This window comes from Engraulis encrasicolus, chromosome 11 (assembly GCF_034702125.1).
Source record: "Engraulis encrasicolus isolate BLACKSEA-1 chromosome 11, IST_EnEncr_1.0, whole genome shotgun sequence".
Lineage (NCBI taxonomy): Eukaryota > Metazoa > Chordata > Actinopteri > Clupeiformes > Engraulidae > Engraulis > Engraulis encrasicolus.
In genome coordinates, this window is record NC_085867.1 from 21,595,705 (window position 1) to 21,615,187 (window position 19,483).

The 19,483-nt window shown below is 44.8% G+C and overlaps 1 protein-coding gene across 1 annotated transcript in view; it reads right to left on the reverse strand.

Moving 5' to 3' along the window:
- The window catches only part of abl1 (c-abl oncogene 1, non-receptor tyrosine kinase), a 71,555-nt gene that overhangs the window by 48,813 nt on the left and 3,259 nt on the right, over window positions 1-19,483 (reverse strand). The window lies entirely within an intron of this gene.

Here is a 19,483-nt window from a genome sequence, read left to right on the forward strand (position 1 = left end):
AAACGGCCGGCCTGGTTACTCTCTTCACTTCATTACAGGCCGGGGGGGGGGGGGGGGGGGGGGGGCTTGGGGGGTGGACGACGAGATAAGTTGCCTCTGCCGCTCTCTCTCTCTCTCTCTCTCTCTCACACTTTCATTCGTTTGCTTTTATCCACCTCTCCCTCTTCTCTCTCCTCTATCTTCTCCTATCCTGCTGAACTCTAGTTTTCTAACTTGACTTTCTTCTCAATCTCTTGCCTCCTCTCCCTGCACCAAACTCTCTGCCCTTCTCTCCCTCTCTGCAATCCCTCCCTTCCCCATCTTCCTCTCCTCCCTCTTCTCCTCTCTGCTCTCTAGCTCTCTCCTCCCTCCTCTCTCGCTCTCTCCTACCTCCTCTCTGCTCTCTCCTCCCTCTTCTCCTCTCTGCTCTCTCGCTCTCTCCTCTCTGCTCTCTCGCTCTCTCCTCCCTCCTCTCTCGCTCTCTCCTACCTGCTCTCTAGCTCTCTCCTCCCTCCTCTCTCGCTCTCTCCTACCTCCTCTCTGCTCTCTCCTCCCTCTTCTCCTCTCTGCTTTGTGTCTAAGTGAATCCAGATGCAGAGTGCTTGAGCCCGCCCCCGTGCAGCACACGCACACAGAGAGAGAGAGAGAGAGAGAGAGAGAGAGAGAGAGAGAGAGAGAGAGAGAGAGAGAGAGAGAGAGAGAGAGAGAGAGAGAGAGAGAGAGAGAGAGAGAGAGAGAGAGAGAGAGAGACTGAGCACCAGCAACAACAGACTATACACATGCGCGCACACACATATACACACACATGTGCACGCATACACAAACACACACACAAAGCACAGCACAGGTCGCACCGAAGACAGGACTAACAGCCTACAGGCCTGCTGCGGCTGCTCTCTCGCACACACACAAGTCAAAAATACACATACACACACACACGAACGCGCACACTACACACACTACACACACACGAGCGCGCGCACACACACACGAGCGCGCGCACACACACACACACACGTGCGCGCGCGCACACGCACGCACGCGCGCACGCACGCACGCACGCACACACACACACACACACACACACACACACACACGTCGCACCGAAGACAGGACTAACAGCCTACAGGCCTGCTGCGGCTGCTCTCTCGCACACACACAAGTCAAAAATACACATACACACACACACGAACGCGCACACAAACACACTACACACACACGCGCGCGCACGCACGCACGCACGCACGCACGCACGCACGCACGCACGCACACGCACACGCGCACGCGCACACGCACACGCGCACACGCACACACAGGTCGCACCGAAGACAGGACTAACAGCCTACAGGCCTGCTGCGGCTGCTCTCTCGCACACACACAAGTCAAAAATACACATACACACGAACGCGCACACAAACACACTACACACACACGAGCGCGCACACACACACACGAGCGCGCGCGCACACACACACACACACACACACACACACACACACACACACACACACACACACACACACACACACACACACACACACACACACACACACTCCTCCCAGGCAGCATTGTTCTGAACCACTAACTGTACTTGGCCCAAAACACACACATTAGTGGAGCACAAAGGTCTAATCTCTGTGTCTTCAGAGACAAAGTGTCTTGTGGTCTACTTAAACGCTTCCATAGACTGAAGCTTAGATGACTTCGACAGTTTCTACCAAACTCTCGCCCCCCCCCCCAGATTAAACCGGTTATGAAAGTTATGAACTTAAACTGCTTTGGACATAATAACATAATAGTGGCGTTTGTGAAAACTGAATCTGTGCAATCAAAAGATGGAACATCAGAACAGATAAGACAAAGAGCACATTTCAAACAAGCAACCCAGCTAGGTGGAGGGTTAAGACGAGGATAGTTAAGACAGCATTAACTATTACAGCTTGGCAATTAGAGGAGAATGATGCCACGAGGCTCCTAAAAAGGTGCCTCACTCACTGACAGGACAAACACAGCAAACTTGTGCATGCACACACACACACAGACACAGACACAGACACAGACACAGACACACACACACACACACACACACACACACACACACACACACACACACACACACACACACACACACACGCGCACACACACACACAGACACACACACACGGCTGAGCAGGATCGGGGCCTTTTCTTGTGGAATGCTATTGTTTGCGGTTCCTCCAGGAGGGCCAATGGCTTCCTCGGCCAGGATGATGAAACACTGCACTACTGCACACGCTCAGAACACAGCAGAGAGGGAGAGAGAGAGGGAGAGGGAGAGAGAGAGAGAGAGAGAGAGAGAGAGAGAGAGAGAGAGAGAGAGAGAGAGAGAGAGAGAGAGAGAGAGAGAGAGAGAGAGAGAGAGAGCACAAAGACGAGGAATGGCGAGAGGGAAAGATGGGAGGAGGAAGAAGAGAGGAGGGGAGAAATTATGAGGAGAGAGACGAGAGAAAGGGGAGGAGCGAGACGGAATGAGAAGGAGCGAGAGGGGGAAACAGCAAAACGGAGTGATGGTGGGGGAGAGAGAGAGAGAGAGAGAGAGAGAGAGAGAGAGAGAGAGAGAGAGAGAGAGAGAGAGAGAGAGAGAGATGCACATGGCAAGCTGGTGCAAATTACTTTTGGCAGTGAATTCGGATAATAGTAACACTTCATATTTTTTAGCTCACAACAAAATAAGTGCAAAATATCACCTCTAATTATCATTGACTTAATGGGGACAATATTAATTCAATCATTTTTACATACTAGCATAGTTTTTCTGTGTGCTTCTGCATATAAACAAATGGCCAATTTCCTTGAGCACTATCATAGTAGCTGACACAGCCCAAGACTAGCCGACAGATAGAACACAGAGAGTGTTGACCGGAATCTCTTTGTAGATGATAGGCTGCTAACCAAATCTGGTCAGAATCATCACATAATGACCGGATGAAACTCAAAGCCTGCAAAACTTCCTGAATCCATGTAGATGGCAATTATGTGCAAGCAGACTGCCACAGCTGAACTCATAATTCAACAATTGAAAACAGCCAGCACACGTACATCCTCACACAGAAAAGTTTGATAGCTTGATCTTTTTTCTGATGAAAATGTGCTCATCCTTTGGCAATCTGGCGGAGTGGAGTGGAGTGGAGTGGAGTGGATGGGATGGAGTCTAGCGAGGGCCCACATCATAAGGACAAAGCTGCTGGACTCCAATCCACGCTCATAAAAAACATTATAGGCAGAAGCTTGAGGGTTTTATTCTTTAACACATTTCAAGTGTTGTTCATACAACTCTAACTCTCTCTCTCTCCCTCTCTCTCTCTCCACAAAGTGCTGGAATTTGGCTTTTAAAAGGATGGAATGGAAAAAGAGGGTTGGGATGATCGCAAGCTAGCGCTGCAGAGAGCACGGGATGCATGCATGCAGCATGAGACAGGCTTAGCTCACTCCAACCACAGAGAGAAATGTGCACGACACTCATTTCACACACGCACATTCCTCATCCATTTCATCGATATCTCCAAAGTGCAGGGAGATTACTTATATTAAAAATATGTATATGAAGTGAAATAGCACCAGTTGCATTAAAAAAGCTGTACCATATTAAGTTTTGTATTAAACCGGTAACTGTTAGTCCGGAGATGATGTAATGGACTGGCACGTAACCAAGGCTGTTCTGGACATTCTAAAGCATAACGGTACAGTACAGTACAGTACAGTACAGTACAGTACAGCACACACACACACTCTTTAGTCTACATTCTTATTAAAGGTGCACTGTGTAGGATGGTGGCCAGAGTAGGTATTGCAACTATGCTGCTCATTGCAACTGTGCTTTCTACTGCAACATTTGATCTATTCATGAATATTTACAAAATAATGAACTAATATTTACTATTAAAGGGTTATGCCACTATTTTGGGGCTTAATACAGTTAAAATCGTTGGCCAGGGTTTATAAAGGTGGTAAAGTGTCTTATTTTTCATGTAAACCATTGTCTTGCTTTAAGACAAGTTAAAGGAGTCATCATGTCGCTAAGCTAGTGAAAGTCAATGGATCCGTATAGCATGCTACAATGCTACACAGACCCATTGACTTTCACTAGCTTAGCGACATATTCCCTCTTTTAACTTGTCGTAAAGCAAGACAACGCTTAACATGAAAAATAAGACACTTTACCACCTTTATAAACCCCAGCCAACGATTTCAACTGTATTAAGCCCCAACATAGTGGCATACCCCTTTACGTTTTGCAGCTACAAATATCTATTTCTGGAAATTCAAAATAGCAGACAATGGAGAAGATCCCCCTTTTCATGTATGAAAAATGCAATTTTCTCAATCATAATGAATACATAGAATTTAATGGTGGTAAATATTCATGAAAAAGGTAACATTGCGAATGGGCAGCATGACTTTAGAAACTGCTCAAATATATTACACAGTGCACGTTATGATGCTACCATAGATGCACCATATGATGGTACACAGACTTACACACACACGCACACACACACACACACACACACAGAAACATTAATACAGACATACTATGCACCCACACAAACACACTAAACAGACTCATAGACACGGGCTGAAATAGGGCAGTCATGGGTAAGTGATTAAGGCATCAGACTTGTAGCAAACCCCGGTTCGACTCCCGACCTGCCAGGTTGCTTGGGGGAGTAATTAACCAGTGCTCTCCCCCAACCTCCTCCACGACTGAGGTACCATGAGCATGGTACCGTCCCGCAACACTGCTCCCTTTTGGGCGCCATTGGGAGCTGCACCCTTGCACGGGTGAGGAGTAAATGCAACATTCATTGTGTGCAGTATTCAGTTGTTTGCTGCGGAGTGCTGTGTCACAATGGGAGTTGGAGTTTCCCAGTTGGGCTTTCACTTTTCACTTTCACAAACACATTCAACAGGCATGAAGACACACCATGAGCCACACTCAACATACAGACAAACACATACATTAAGACACAGTATGCAGTCCCACACTCAACATACAGACACACATACACAAAAAGACACACCATGCAGAGCCACACTCACCATATTACCGACACACAGGTACACAAAAAGACACACAGGCATCAGAGGGTTTAAAGACACACTTCTCCCCTGCTTGGCTCAGACAATCCTGGCAGTGTCAGTAGCGTAGTGTTTGCAAGTATGGGCAAAAGCACATCTGGTTGTCTCTGTGCATGTGTGGTACACAGGAATTGGCAATTAACTTAGCAATCGTAAACCACGCTGACTGAAGACAGGCCCTACATACATTGTGTTCACTGAGTGAGGCCATACGTACAGTGTGTGTGTGTGTGTGTGTGTGTGTGTGTGTGTGTGTGTGTGTGTGTGTGTGTGTGTGTGTGTGTGTGTGTGTGTGTGTGTGTGTGTTATAGTGTACAGTGAGGCCCTACAACAGTATGTCAGACATGCCATAAGACAGCCCGGGCAGCATAGCTTTGGGGACCACTTCAAAAGGACAACTGGCCGTTTGAACAATTTGGGGAGACAAACACATGGGGGAGAGGAGTGCTGAGCTGTTGTGCTGAGTCGAGCAGAGAGAGGGTGTGTGTGTGTTCGTGTGTGTGTTCGTGTGTGTGTGTGTGTGTGTGTGTATGGGTCGCCTCATCTCTGCTCTTGGGCGAGACCAGATGGGTTTGAGAGAGCAGGGCTGCACCAGACAGCTGGGGCTCTGCCCTCCTGAACCCCCAAAACTCCAGCCAGCTGGATCAGTCATCCTCACCACACACACACACATACCTGTTACCATCTCTCTCTCTCTGCCTGTCATTCAGACACCCACGCACACACCCACACCTGGGCCTGTCCTCCTGCCACACACACATCTGAAACAGCTGGGCATTTCCCTCTGACCTCTCTCTACCTGAGGCCTTTACTGTTGCTGCTGCTGCAGTGGCCAGTCATTAGGCTGTTTGGAGGATCAGGGGCTGGCTTTGCGGGAAGCGCTCTTTACCGCATACATACACCCACCACGCACGCACGCACGCACGCACGCACACCTTCTAGCACATACAGACACACTCGCACACTCATTCCCAATCAACATCACATTAGGGATGCAAACGATTAATCGATTAATCGACTTTAATCGATCAATTAAAAAACATTAATCGCAATTAATCGACAATTTAACTGTCAAGAGACCCTGGTGAAATGGGCATGTGAAGAGTGTGTGTGAAGAGGGGTCTGAATAGTGGGAATATTTAAATCCCCTTTGGATTAGAGACTTTAAAAATAATTAATTTAAATGTAGTATTTTATGTATTTTTTTAATTTAAATTTTTAGATTTAGTAGTTTTTTTCCGAGAAACATTGAGATTTCGGTGGACTAACGCCGCTTATCAATTAATCGTAAGTCGATCGATAAGACTATCAACTAATGATTAATGAATGAATTGATAATTTGCATCCCTACATCACATCCCTCAAACACACACACACTGTACACTCACAAAACCACCAACCCACCCACCCACACACAAACAAACCCACTTCTCTAGCGCGCCAACACTCACGCATGCACCCACACACTATCTACAGCCCCTCCTCAGCCTCCCGTGCTGTGCTGTGTCGTGCCGTGGCGTCCACACCTGCTTTTGTCAGTCTTCAGCTGTGCTGGGCCACAAGCGTCTGTGCTGACAGCCCCCCACTCCAGGTGCCGTGGCCGGCCTGCCACGCTCTGCCAAAACACTGACTCACCCAGCGTCTCCTGGGGGCCAACACCCCCTCAAACCGCCACTTACAGTAAAGCCAGCCAAGGCAGGGGATCGGACTGTGTGTGTGTGTGTGTGTGTGTGTGTGTGTGTGTGTGTGTGTGTGTGTGTGTGTGTGTGTGTGTGTGTGTGTGTGTGTGTGTGTGTGTGTGTGTGTGTGTGTGTGTGCAGGGATGGGGTTAGGGCCGGGGTCTCTGGAATCCACCTTGTGAAATTCCCAAGGCAACAAGAGCAACAGAGGCATCACATTACCCTCTGTTTTTTAATTCTTGGGTGTCAAATGGCGGTCGTTTAACATTTTACAGAAAATATGCTGAGGGTCTTGGAAAGAAAAAGATTGTAAATTGCAAATTGCAAAAAAAGATGTTTAACTCTACAGTTGTGACTTTGTTTATGACACATGGAGGTTGGAACATAACTGAGGTCTGAGAAGGATGTCTAACTCAGTAGCAGCAGTAAAGCGAAATCACCACGTTTAACAGATTGGTAAAAGTCACTGCTGTTTGGCACAACACACAACTAACGTCTTGCTTCTATGTGCCTAAGCCACAGCAAGACGCACCAAAGGGGTGCTTCTAGGGATGCAAATTATCGATTAATTCATTAATCATTAGTTGATAGCCTTATCGATCGACTTACGATTAATTGATAAGCGGCGTTTTCTCCCCGAAATCTCAATGCTTCTAAAAAAAAAAACACGGCTAAATCTAAACATTTTCATTGAAAATTGAGATAAAATACCACATTTAAATTAATTCTATTTCAATTCTTTAATCCAAAGGTGAGTTAAATATTTCCACTATTCACACCCCTTTTCACACACACTCTTCACATGCCCATTTCACCTGGGTCTCTTGTCAGTTGAATTGTCGATTAATTGCGATTAATGTTTTCTAATCGATTAATGTATTGATCGATTAAAGTCGATTAATTGATTAATCGTTTGCATCCCTAGGTGCTTCTATTTGCAGCAATTGTATGGAACTCAGTGTGACCTACAGTACCTACCACATTTTGAAAAGTGCTAGTAATTAAGTGATTTCCAAAGAAAGATGACCTAAAATCATTTTAGAATACATGAAGGCAACTATTGTGAAAAAAATAAAGAGCAGTGGTACAGCACAAAGGAAAACCTGTCCTCCATGCTTCTAGTGTCAATCCGGTGAAATTCTGGTTTCAGATTTCTGGTCTCTTTTTTAATGATTTTTAGAAAATATATAACGTTTCGATTAAGCATCTTCATCAGACAAAAAATGACTAGAATGTATTCCCTTTTATTAAATGATACACAGTCTTTTGGCATGATGGTCATGTCACGACCCAGGGCCTATGTGTGTTGGGGGTGTGTGAGCGCATGTCTCCTTCCAGTGTGCGACACCGACACTGCTATTACCGGTACACAAACAAACAAAAACGCAAAATCTTATCACGTTCCATTGACTCGAAAACAGCATGGGAAAAAAGTGCTGCTTCGTTCATTTACCAACATTTAAATCTAAATGGACATTTTCAAATGGACATCAAAACAAATAGTCACAAGTGGGAAAACAAGGTTGTGTGTATTTATTTTCATTGTATGTTAAGGACAAAAGTGTTTGTACTCTGTATTGGCAAGTACAGACATAAATGTACTCCAGTGTTTCCCATACATTGAGGAAACTATGGCGGCCCGCCATAGTTTATATTTGGCCGCCATAGTTTCGAAAATGTTAAAAAAAAAAAAAAAAAAAATTTTTTTTTTTTTTTTTTTTTTTTTTTTTACGATTTCCGTTTTTGTTAAAAACGAGTTGAATTACGATTTCCTTCGCATTTTCCTCCTGGAGTAAATACATCCTATAGAGAAAACCACAAGTGCTTGAAAGACAGAGGGATCAAAAGCCTAGTCAAGTTGTTGTAGTTAACTTGGGTTTGGGAGCAATAAAAAAAAAAACCTTCAGAGAAGGGACAGTTGGGATGAGTTTACTAACACTCCCCAGGCTTTGTTTTACAGTTGTAATGAGTTAGGTGACAGGCCTTCATTGACATGGCAGAGGAGACATCGGGCTGCATATAGAAATGAATGTGTAATGAATGTGAATATAGACATAAATGTGTAATATGTTGTTCAGCTCTTTTAATGGGAGGAATTTTGAAAAACTGGCCCTGTGACACCCCTCATGTAGAATGTGTACGCCTATGTGTGTGTGGGGAAAAGGCACAGCCTACCCTCTTAGACCCTTTTTGTCTATGCGTTAACAATTTCACAGTATACTACTCTTAAATTCTTATCTCTGCTCCTATTTTGTTTTATTATTTTTTTCATTACATTGACCCCTGCATGAGGGACGAATGAAACTGTGTTGTAAACAGAAATGATTCACTGTACTGCATTTAAAAAATATATATAAATGACAATGTAAGCTACTAAGATCATGGGTAAAATATTATGTAGCCTTCTTTCTCAAAATATAAATGGCTGAAATGTAGGCCTAGGCCTATAGTTTCTCCATGCGCCAGTGTCATACTGTACTCATTGTTTTGCCATTTTGCATTTACACTGCGTGAATACATATTCCCCCCCCCCCCCCCCCCCCAAAAAGGCCTGCGTGAAAAGACACCACCCCCCCCCCCCCCCCCCCCCCCCCCCCCCCCCCCCCCCCCCCACCCCCCCGGAAATAAAAATTCCCGGCTGCCCCCATAGTTTCCAAAATTTCTGTGGGAAACACTGTACTCATATTCGTATCGATTTTAAAAAAAAGTCTCCCTAGTCTCCTCCCAATGTGTGTGTGTTGCAGTGCGTGTTGGCGTCACAGTCTGGCGCCCTAATGCCATGAGGACCGAACAGCTGGAAGACGAGACACCCACCCACGCACACACACCCCGACACTAGCAGGAGGTGTCTGACACCCCAGCACCACTCTCTGGACCCCCACAACTTGAAAATAACCCCCGCCTTCACACACACACACACACCTCCGTCTTCAAGACACAAACGCAGCACAGAGAAGCTTTGCTGTCTAGACACCCCAGATTCCACAAGTTCCACGCCAGAGGAGAAGGAGAAGGAGAAGAAGGAGAAGGGAGGAGGAAAAAAGACCAGAAAAAAGAAGTGCTGGGGTCCAGCGTCTCTACTCAGCCAGGCCATACATGTGCTGCAGCAGCTGCCGCTGTTGTTGTTGTTGCTGCTCCTCCGACTGGGCCACTTGGTGGGGTGAGGGGAGACCCTACTGCAAGCCATCACACACACACACACACACACACACACACACACACACACACACACACACACACACACACACACACACACACACACACACACACACACACACACACACACACACACACACACACCAGTTCCCAAGGGAAGCCATTGCATACCTATGACTTTTGACCTAAAAACAGTAAGGCTGGGAATCGATCCAAATTTCCTAGATCGATTCGATTACGATCCAGAAGGTCACGATCTAATTCGATCCACAATCCGATTCGATTCGATTCAATATTGATCTTCTGTATTGCTGGGTTGTCACTTTAACCCATTTATGCCTAAAATTCTAAGACTGGCTGTAAAAACCTAAATATCTCAACCTTTGATACAGACACAAACATGAAATACCTCGAGAGAAAGAAGTGGGAAACTTGGCATGAGAGAGAAAGGTGGGAAAACACTGGCACTATTTACTTGAACAAGCTGTGTGTATTTGTGCATGTAGTCTACATGAATGTGGAAGAAAGCTACAGAATGTGGTTGAGAAAATAGCATGAATCGATATTGAATCGTTATTCGATCTTTTGAACCCAGCCCTAAAAAACACTGTTTTATGTGTGTTTTTGTGGGAGCGCTTGTTAGAATGAACTAGATATTCATTGCATATTATGCACATATTCAAAACATACAGACATTCACCACATATTCACACACAAGTTGATCACAGACGAGAGAGGGCCAACGTGCACTAGTGTGTGTGTGTGTGTGTGTGTGTCTTGACGGCCCAATAGGCCAGACCAGCCTGCTGCCTTGTTATGGCCGCTGCTGAGCCTGCCCTCTGCTGCCACCTGGGAGCCTACAGCAGTACTCAAACACCAAACACTGGCTTCTGTGTGCTGTGTGTTGTGTGTGTGTGTGTGTGTGTGTGTGTGTGTGTGTGTGTGTGTGTGTGTGTGTGTGTGTGTGTGTGTGTGAACTGGCTACACTAGTACTACTACTAGTAGTAATGTTTTTATCTTATTGTGTCTGTGAGGTGTGTGTCTGTGTGTGTGTGTCTGTGTGTGTGTCTGTGTGTGTGTCTGTGTGTGTGTGTGTGTCTGTGTGTGTGTCTGTGTGTCTGTGTCTGTGTGTGTGTGTACCGCACACACTTTTGCAGACAGGCAGATTTGTTTTCACTAAGAAGCCAGTACAACAAACAATCTACCGCAGACACAGTGCAAGGAGAACAGCAGCCGTTGGGATCAGTATTGCAGTGTTTCCCAACCTTTTATGGCCTGGGACACCATTTTTGACATTCCATATTTCTGGTTATTGCATATACACAACTTAATTTCACAACAACAAAAAGCTCAGCTTTCAAGTTTCCTTTTGGTGAAGACATTTGACGTATATGCAGATTTTAAGTGCCCATAAACTGTTCATCTGTTAAACAGAAATGTATTATATGAAAATGCAAAATTGTATATGGGGTTTCTAAATCAGAATATTAATCAGTTATTATACATCATAAGTAGAGCTAGAGTAGAGTAGAGTTGAAAATTGCCAACAACCTCACGCTATAATACATGGCAAGATATAGGGATCATGATACGATAGACACTGCGACACATGCAATACAATATGCATTGCAAATTTTCTTCAGCTGGATATCAGTGTACAAGGTTATGCTGCCCTTGAGCTCCTTACAAGTGTGAATTTATAGTAACAAATAGTTTGGGGTGAACCATTTTACCAGTAGAAATAAACTAAGAGTAAGTGTGTGGACTTTTTCTACTGACTAGGCTGGGCACTGGCAGAAACCTGTGGCTAATACATAACATGATACAGAGGTATGTGTATCGTAAAGAGGCCTAAGATACAATGTATTGGCATGACGATTTTTGTACACTTTGTTGTACCACTGGACATTTAAGACGGCCCCTCATTTCAATCACAGGCGAACCCACATAAGGGCTGACCAAACACTGCTTTATTCGAACATCAAGGCCTCAAATATAGACCAATGTGCAGGTCCTAAAAGTCTAGCCTGGTCCTGACCATCCCATAAAACTACCATTTCATTTCGTATTTATGGTCTGGAAGTTGTGTGATCTGACGCGATTGCAGGAAGGGGGAAGTTTGCACTCGGTTATGGTTTGAAATGATTGGACAGCTCTCACCTAATCGCCGACAGTTACTCAACAACAACATAACGCAGACCAGAGCTATTGGCGCAGACGTTTTCGTTATCGTCACGAGCGTCCTCCCCCTTTCTCCCCCACGCGGGGCGCTTATTCGCTTATTGGCTGTTTTCTGATTAGATTAAATGGGGGGCGTTACGATCAAAATCCCACCGATCGGACACTCCACAGAAGAAGAGCAAGGCCAGACTACCGTAGTGGAGCCAATCCTTTGGTGGAAGTACGTAGGATGGCTCGCGAGGCTACTAAAAGTCTGGCTTGGACGCAAAACATGCAAGGCCATGAAGTATGAGGTGCTCACTCCCTCGCTTACTCATTCACACACACACACACGCACGCACGCACGCACGCACGCACGCACGCGCGCACGCACACGCACACGCACACGCACACACGTTTGTTTGTCTATACAACAAAAGTAGCAACAAAATGGACGAGATCACAATGTCCTCACATCACGAGTCAATTTTTCCGAGTTTTTGCTATCTTCATAGGGAAGACACAGACACAGACACACGCAGGTCTTTGCATGATCCTGCATAGAGGCAACTACTTCAGCTGTGGTGATAGTATAGGTGTGATAGAATAGGTAGGCCATGAACAGTCACAGTGCTGCTTAGCAGAGGAGACTGGCCATTTGAGTCCATCCATCTCTACCTGTATGACTGTCTGTTTGATTCAGTCTGCTGCACACCTCACCTTGCTAGACACACACACACAGTGCACACCTTAGCAGAGTAGGTAATCTCTGTATTTTACCCCTACCTACCTGTCTTGGGGCATTCAGGCTGACAGAGAACCGTGCCGGTGCCCATTCCCGCACCTAATCGCAAACCGGCTGGCATGCTCATGCCGCAGATCTAAGCGTTCGCCAACCGGAAAGTTGCCATGTGAACCGAAAAGAATACTTTTTTTTCTCCGCTAACCTTAATGACAATGTGGACGTCAGCAGGTTCATCCGGGTAACATTCACGTGCAGAAAAAGTTCAGAGCTCGGATTGAACACAGGTGGTTCGCAGGTAAGCACTTTAGAGCCAAACGTAACTGGTGCGGGCACCAGCACCGGCTCTGTTCTGGTCGGCCTGAAAACAATATTAATCTCTGCCCAGGGCTCCAGACTAACTTTTTGCACTGGTTGCACTGGTGCGCCTAAATAAATTTTTTAGGTGCACCAGCACAAAATTTAGGTGCACCTAAATGTTTTCACCACCCGATACACACACTCACCTCAGCTTTAAAAATAATAATAATTAAAAATAATAACAATAGCAATAATAATAGCAACAATAATTATAATACTACTACTACTACTACTACTACTACTACTACTTATTATTATTATTATTATTATTATTATTATTATTATATTATTATTATTATTATTATTATTATTATTATTATTATTATTATTATTATTATTATTTATTAATTAATTATTTAATTATTATTATTCTATTATTGTTGCTATATTTTAAAAGACCTGGAGCCTTTCATGTGCTATAGGCAGGCTAGTCTTCCAAATGTGCTCCTTATAAAAGACATGACAGTAGGCTACCTAACTAACACATCTTGGCTACAAGCAGTTTGGCTGGTAGAAAAGACCAAATTAGTAGCCTTTTAGTCAGTATGTGTTTGACTAGTAAGATCAACATACCAGCCTTTTCTGCAATAAGGCTACGCACACGGCACAAGCACAGAGTTACAATATGAAGATAGATAGATGGATAGATTTTTTGTAACAAACCCTGCTAAAAAAATTAAAATCATTACACAACTTGCCTAGCCTATGTTTACAGTGGAATCTGAAGTGAATTGGGTTTTGTCTATTTCCCCGTTTTTGAGCGCTCTCCCACTGCATAATGATTGTGGTATCTTAGCAAGCGCTACGAACAGACACGACAGCACTAGTGCGCTCGCTCGCTCTCTCTCTCTCTCTCTCTCTCCCTCTCTCTCGTGCTGTCTCGAGGTGCATGAACGATGCCTTGCCGACTGATAGGCAGTATGTAGCCTGCCCTAGTCGCTATCAAAAAACTCTCACAGAAGTCCCGACAGACTAGCGCGTCACCTGTTTGGCCAGCTCTGCACGCGGCTGAAACGGGCAATTATCCGCACCCGTTTGCTTTTTTGTGTGGCAATGTTTATATCCGCTCAAGCCATTTAGTTTTCCCCCGTGATTGTGGCTCTCTCATGTTTAAAATATCCTCAAGTCATTTTGCTGTTTTTACCGTGATTGTAACTCTCTCGTCCGTTGCAAAACTCGCCTGATTGAGAACACAAAACGCGCTGGCACATGTGAACTCGGATAGTTGAGCGAAGTCGAACATTCTATTCTGAAACGTCGGGCTGCCTGTGAACGAGGAAGGGGGAGAAAGCTACCGGTAGTTCAGCGGAGTTGAAGGAATGACCGCATCGACACGTTTTATTGCGTGATGATGGGCCACTACTGTAGAATGACTATTAATTGTATGTCCATTAAAACGGTTGTTTGGTAATTTTGTTCTACTGATGGCTGGTCGCACCGGTGCGCCTAAAAATATTTTTTAGGCGCACCATTGAAAAAAATGGGCGCATATGCGACCAAATTGGTCGCACTCTGGAGCCCTGTCTCTGCCTCTCTCTTAGATAGTCAGTCGTATCTACCTCTCCTTGCACAGAATTATATGTTGCTTAGGAGAGGAGTCTCCTTCTCCTCTCTTTCCCTCAGTCAGAGTCTCTCTCTCCCCCTCAACTAATCTCTCTCCCACCCTCTCCATCCTCCTCACTTCAGTGTTTCCTGCAAAATATTTTAGTCAAGGTGGTGGTGGGTGTAAGCCAACATGCGACCATCATCTTCGAAAAGGTCATGATGTTGTTCAGCTTGTTCATATGCAATATGATACATAACACAATATGAGAACCTCAATAAATAAATAGCCAATGTCAGACTGGCATAATGAAAAGGTGTGTTACTTCACGCAAGTGAAAAGCAGTTTTGTCACATGATCAGGATCGTGCAAGGCAAGTAGTTTTCCGGCGACAAATGTCTGCTGCTAAACCCGAAAATGCTGAACTGTGCGCCATGACCGAAACCATCCCTTACCCTAACCTGTGAGTATAACAACGTTTCTACCACTCTACTTTTGCCAACAGAAAAAGAAGCAAGGAAAATGGCAAAATTGTACTCAGACCAAAACCACCAAAACCATGAGTTAACATACAAAGTCGCGGTGCACACACGCAATCGACAGTTCAAATCGGCGTGTTATTCATACAGTGTCATGATGCCATGCTGCTTGTGCACATTTTTGGTACGAGAGCTTTAGAAATGTAATCTGTCTGGGGACTAGGGCTGCACAATTAATCGAAAATAATCGATGATAAATTAGTGAAATCGAAGTCGAAATTTTAATCGGTATTTAATCGTGGCAATACCTTTGAGAGCGTCCTTGAAGCCAGAACATACTGACAGGCTGGTGTTTCTGGCCAGAAATCTGTCCACCCGTCCATCAAGTTTCATGCTATTGCCTTAACATAATTATTACAATTCATTTTATCTTGCCCAAGTCGTATATAATTCATTCTTGGTTGTATTTCATCTTGTTATAATTTTCAAAAAAATCTGCAACAAATCAATAATCGTGATTACAATTTTGACCAAACTAATCGCGATTATGATGATTTTTTCCATAATCGTGCAGCCCTACTGGGGACTTAGTCAAAGTAGAAGATGGTTGTTGTCAAGGTGGGCGGCTTAACTGTTAAGTGCTTTGGGGGGGCAGCCATGCGAGGCCCCAGTGGTGCAGCCCTGTACTATCTCTTACAGTGACTCACTCTGGGGTAGGAACAACAACCGAAAAAAGGAACCACTTGACACCCAATCCTGTTATCACTAACTCACTCACACACTCTCTCTCTCTCTTTCTCTCACATAAACGCGCATGCGCACGCGCGCACGCGCACACACACACACACGGCAACACATCTTCAATGGTCTTGCTTTCCAAAACAGGACCAAATCAGCAATAATTCCTCCCCATGTGTGCACTTTTCTAACTGTGTTGGCTTATCTCTGGAGCTCTTGTCTTTCTCCCATGCACTTCATTCTTTCTTGCTACTTCCATGCATGCCAAAAGCGCCCCACATACCTGCCTTCTGTCTATCAGTATGCACTCTATGATTATGGCCTCTGAGCTCTTCCAAGACTACCATACATGCCTCTGTCAAATGCTAATCAATGTGTTTGTCTCCGCCATTGCCTACAATGCAACGCAGTGTTTCACTCCTGAAAATTACATTCTTAAAATTTATAGATGTTTTTTTTTCTCCTCTCTCTCAAAGACGCATGCCAAAATCTCTCTCTCTCTCTCTCTCTCTCTCTCGCTTTCCCTCTCAAATTGCATACCAATGTGTTTGTCTGTCTGTCTCTACCCCCCACCCAACTCTCCTCTGTTGCGCAAGCTGCAATCCAAACCTCCTCTGCTTGCCGTGACAATGATCGGCGTTATGGGAAGAGGAAGAACTCCAGTGTGTGTGTGTACTGTATGTGTGTGTGTGTGTGTGTGTGTGTGTGTGTGTGTGTGTGTGTGTGTTGCCCAGTACCAAAGCCACCCCACAACCACCCTAACCCCCAAAGCATATCTTGCAAACACAATATAGCCCCAGACAGACAGACAGACAGACAGACAGACAGACAGACAGACACACACACAGACACAGACACAGACACAGACACACACACACACACACACACACACACACACACACACACACACACACACACACACACACACACACGTCCAGGTCATGCTCTGGCGCTAGTAAGGGCCTTGGTGTGGAGCACAGCAGGATATGGGGGTACTGCTGGTCAAGCAGACGTCATGGGATCTTAGTCACACGCTCACTCATGCCTGTTTGGACACTGGCTCATCATTGACAAAACCATACACTCCACAGAGCTGCACACACACTCTTGGCCTCCCACGCAATTTACAAACACACACACACACACACGCACACGCACACGCACACACACACACACACACACACACACGCACACGCACACGCACACACGCTCAGCGTTAACAAAACCCTACACTCCACAGAGCTGCACACGGGCTTAGCCTCCTACGCATTCACTCACACACACACACACACACACACACACACACACACACACACACACACACACACACACACACACACACACAAGAGCTGGACATGGTGAATATCTGCCCTGTGGTGAAAGATAACGAGCCGGGACCTGAAGCAGCTGTCGTGGGGGTCATGGAGGTCAAAGGTTACCAGATCAGGGGCCAATCACACCAGGCAGCATCACAACAAAGCAACAGCTGATTGGCTAAACAACAACCTCAGCAACAGCTGATTGGCTAAACAACAACCTCAGCAACAACAATGACGACTGGCTTTGCATCGCTTTTTAAACTTTCAACCATTTTGTACCATTAAAAACATTAGTCAACCATTGACCGCTATCTCCCTAAAACAGTTGAACACCAACCATAGGAATGGAGGACACGGCAAAAAACATGAACACTACACGCTTTTCCATTTTGGTTGATGTTCATTAATTCACAATCGTGATTAGGAGGACTAGACGGGCCAATAGAATTTCAACTCAAAATTGCCTTTCATTTACTTGTGTAGTGGACTTGACAGCATCACATAATATAATATTGAGAAAAATTATGAAAGAAAGGGTAAAAAAAATAAATACCATCCCCACTACCGATTACCAGATTATGACTGTTGGTCTGATTAGTTTATCGATCAATTGCCCAGCCTTTAAACCTGTGCCAACCTGAGGAGTTCAACAACTAACCTTACTTACCACACCCATACAGTGTGGCTCAGAAGCAAGCAAAGACAAAAGGACAGTAATTTACATTTCCTTACCCAAAACAAAAAGAAAATGCGACACACATCAAAATAGTAATGTAGCAAAGCCTCACGTTGAGAACATGTAAAAATTAGGATGAACAACCGTACATGTGCGTTTTTTATGATCTGTCGTGGGCATCCCGGTGCCCATCTCAATATCTAAACCTCCCATCCTCGCCTTGTACTTGTGACCTCCAGATGCGAGGCAAAACATCATTGACAGTAGAAGTTATTTTTCCAAGATCTTGCAAAAGCACAATTCAACAGTCATTTTTATCTCATTTACAAGCTGGATGTTGAATGGGGAAAAGTCCCCCAATAGTTGTTGTGCCCCGGCTGACAGCGGGGTCCACGGAGGTGGGGTGTCAGCGAGGCAAGAAGCCACAAGCACAAAGCGAGGATAGGAGGTTAGATAATGGCATGCACACATTGGTAACATGGCCTGGTTTCTACATGCAAAAGTATGATCACCCTTGTAAAAATAGCAGTCAATAAGTAGACTAACGGTTCTTCCCAATAGTTATAAATTCTGCTCTCAGCAATGAAACCTCTGTTAAAGAAAGCTAGACCTTGGACGCGCATACATACATCGTTTTCAGGACATCAGAGAACTGTGCCGGCACCAGTTTTCGCACCTAATCCTGAAGTGAATGACCAAAAATCAGAGTGTTCGGAAACTCATATGTTGGTTTTAGCGTTGAGGAAAACAGAGCTACCCTGAATGTAGAACAATACAATCATTGCAGCGGTTTAGACAACATACCCAAATGGTGCTTCCACAAAGATCTCACACACAAGGAAATAATCAAAACAGCATGAAAAAAACTAAATTATTGTCTCCATTCAACACACAACGTTCAGGCATCCTCCATACCAAGTATGCACGCAGCATCCAACCAGAAACTAGTGATAACAGCCATGTCATGATGACTGTCTTGAAGGCTTGAGGACAAGCTTACAGCCAATCACTGGCTATCTGCTGAGGAGGTAGACAGGGAGACAGGCAGGCAGACCGACTAAACGATGGACGTAAAGACAGTTGTCTGGGCCTGGCGGACAGACAGGCCAACAGACAGTGGTCAAGGCCTGGCAGTGTTGACCGTAAAGAGCGGGTGAGATCAGTTGGAAGAGGATAATAAAGACTGGAGGAAGCATAGTTGTCAACACCACTACAATAGATGCTGAGCAGTGTTAATTTTGTGAACTTTTTTTGATTTAGTCGTAGTCTTAGTCACAATGACGAAAAACAATTTTAGTCTTAGTCATATTTTAGTCATTGCCTTCCCAATTTAGTCTTAGTCTTAGTCTAAATGACGAAAATCAATTTTAGTCTTAGTCGATTTTTAGTCATTTTAGTCATTTTAGTCAACACTGTACATAATAGAACTTCGACACACTGATTCTCTTTTTTAACACATACCATTGACTGTAGAGAATAAACCTTCTCCGCACACTACTTCTCTTTTTAACATATATCACACTGTGCAGAATAA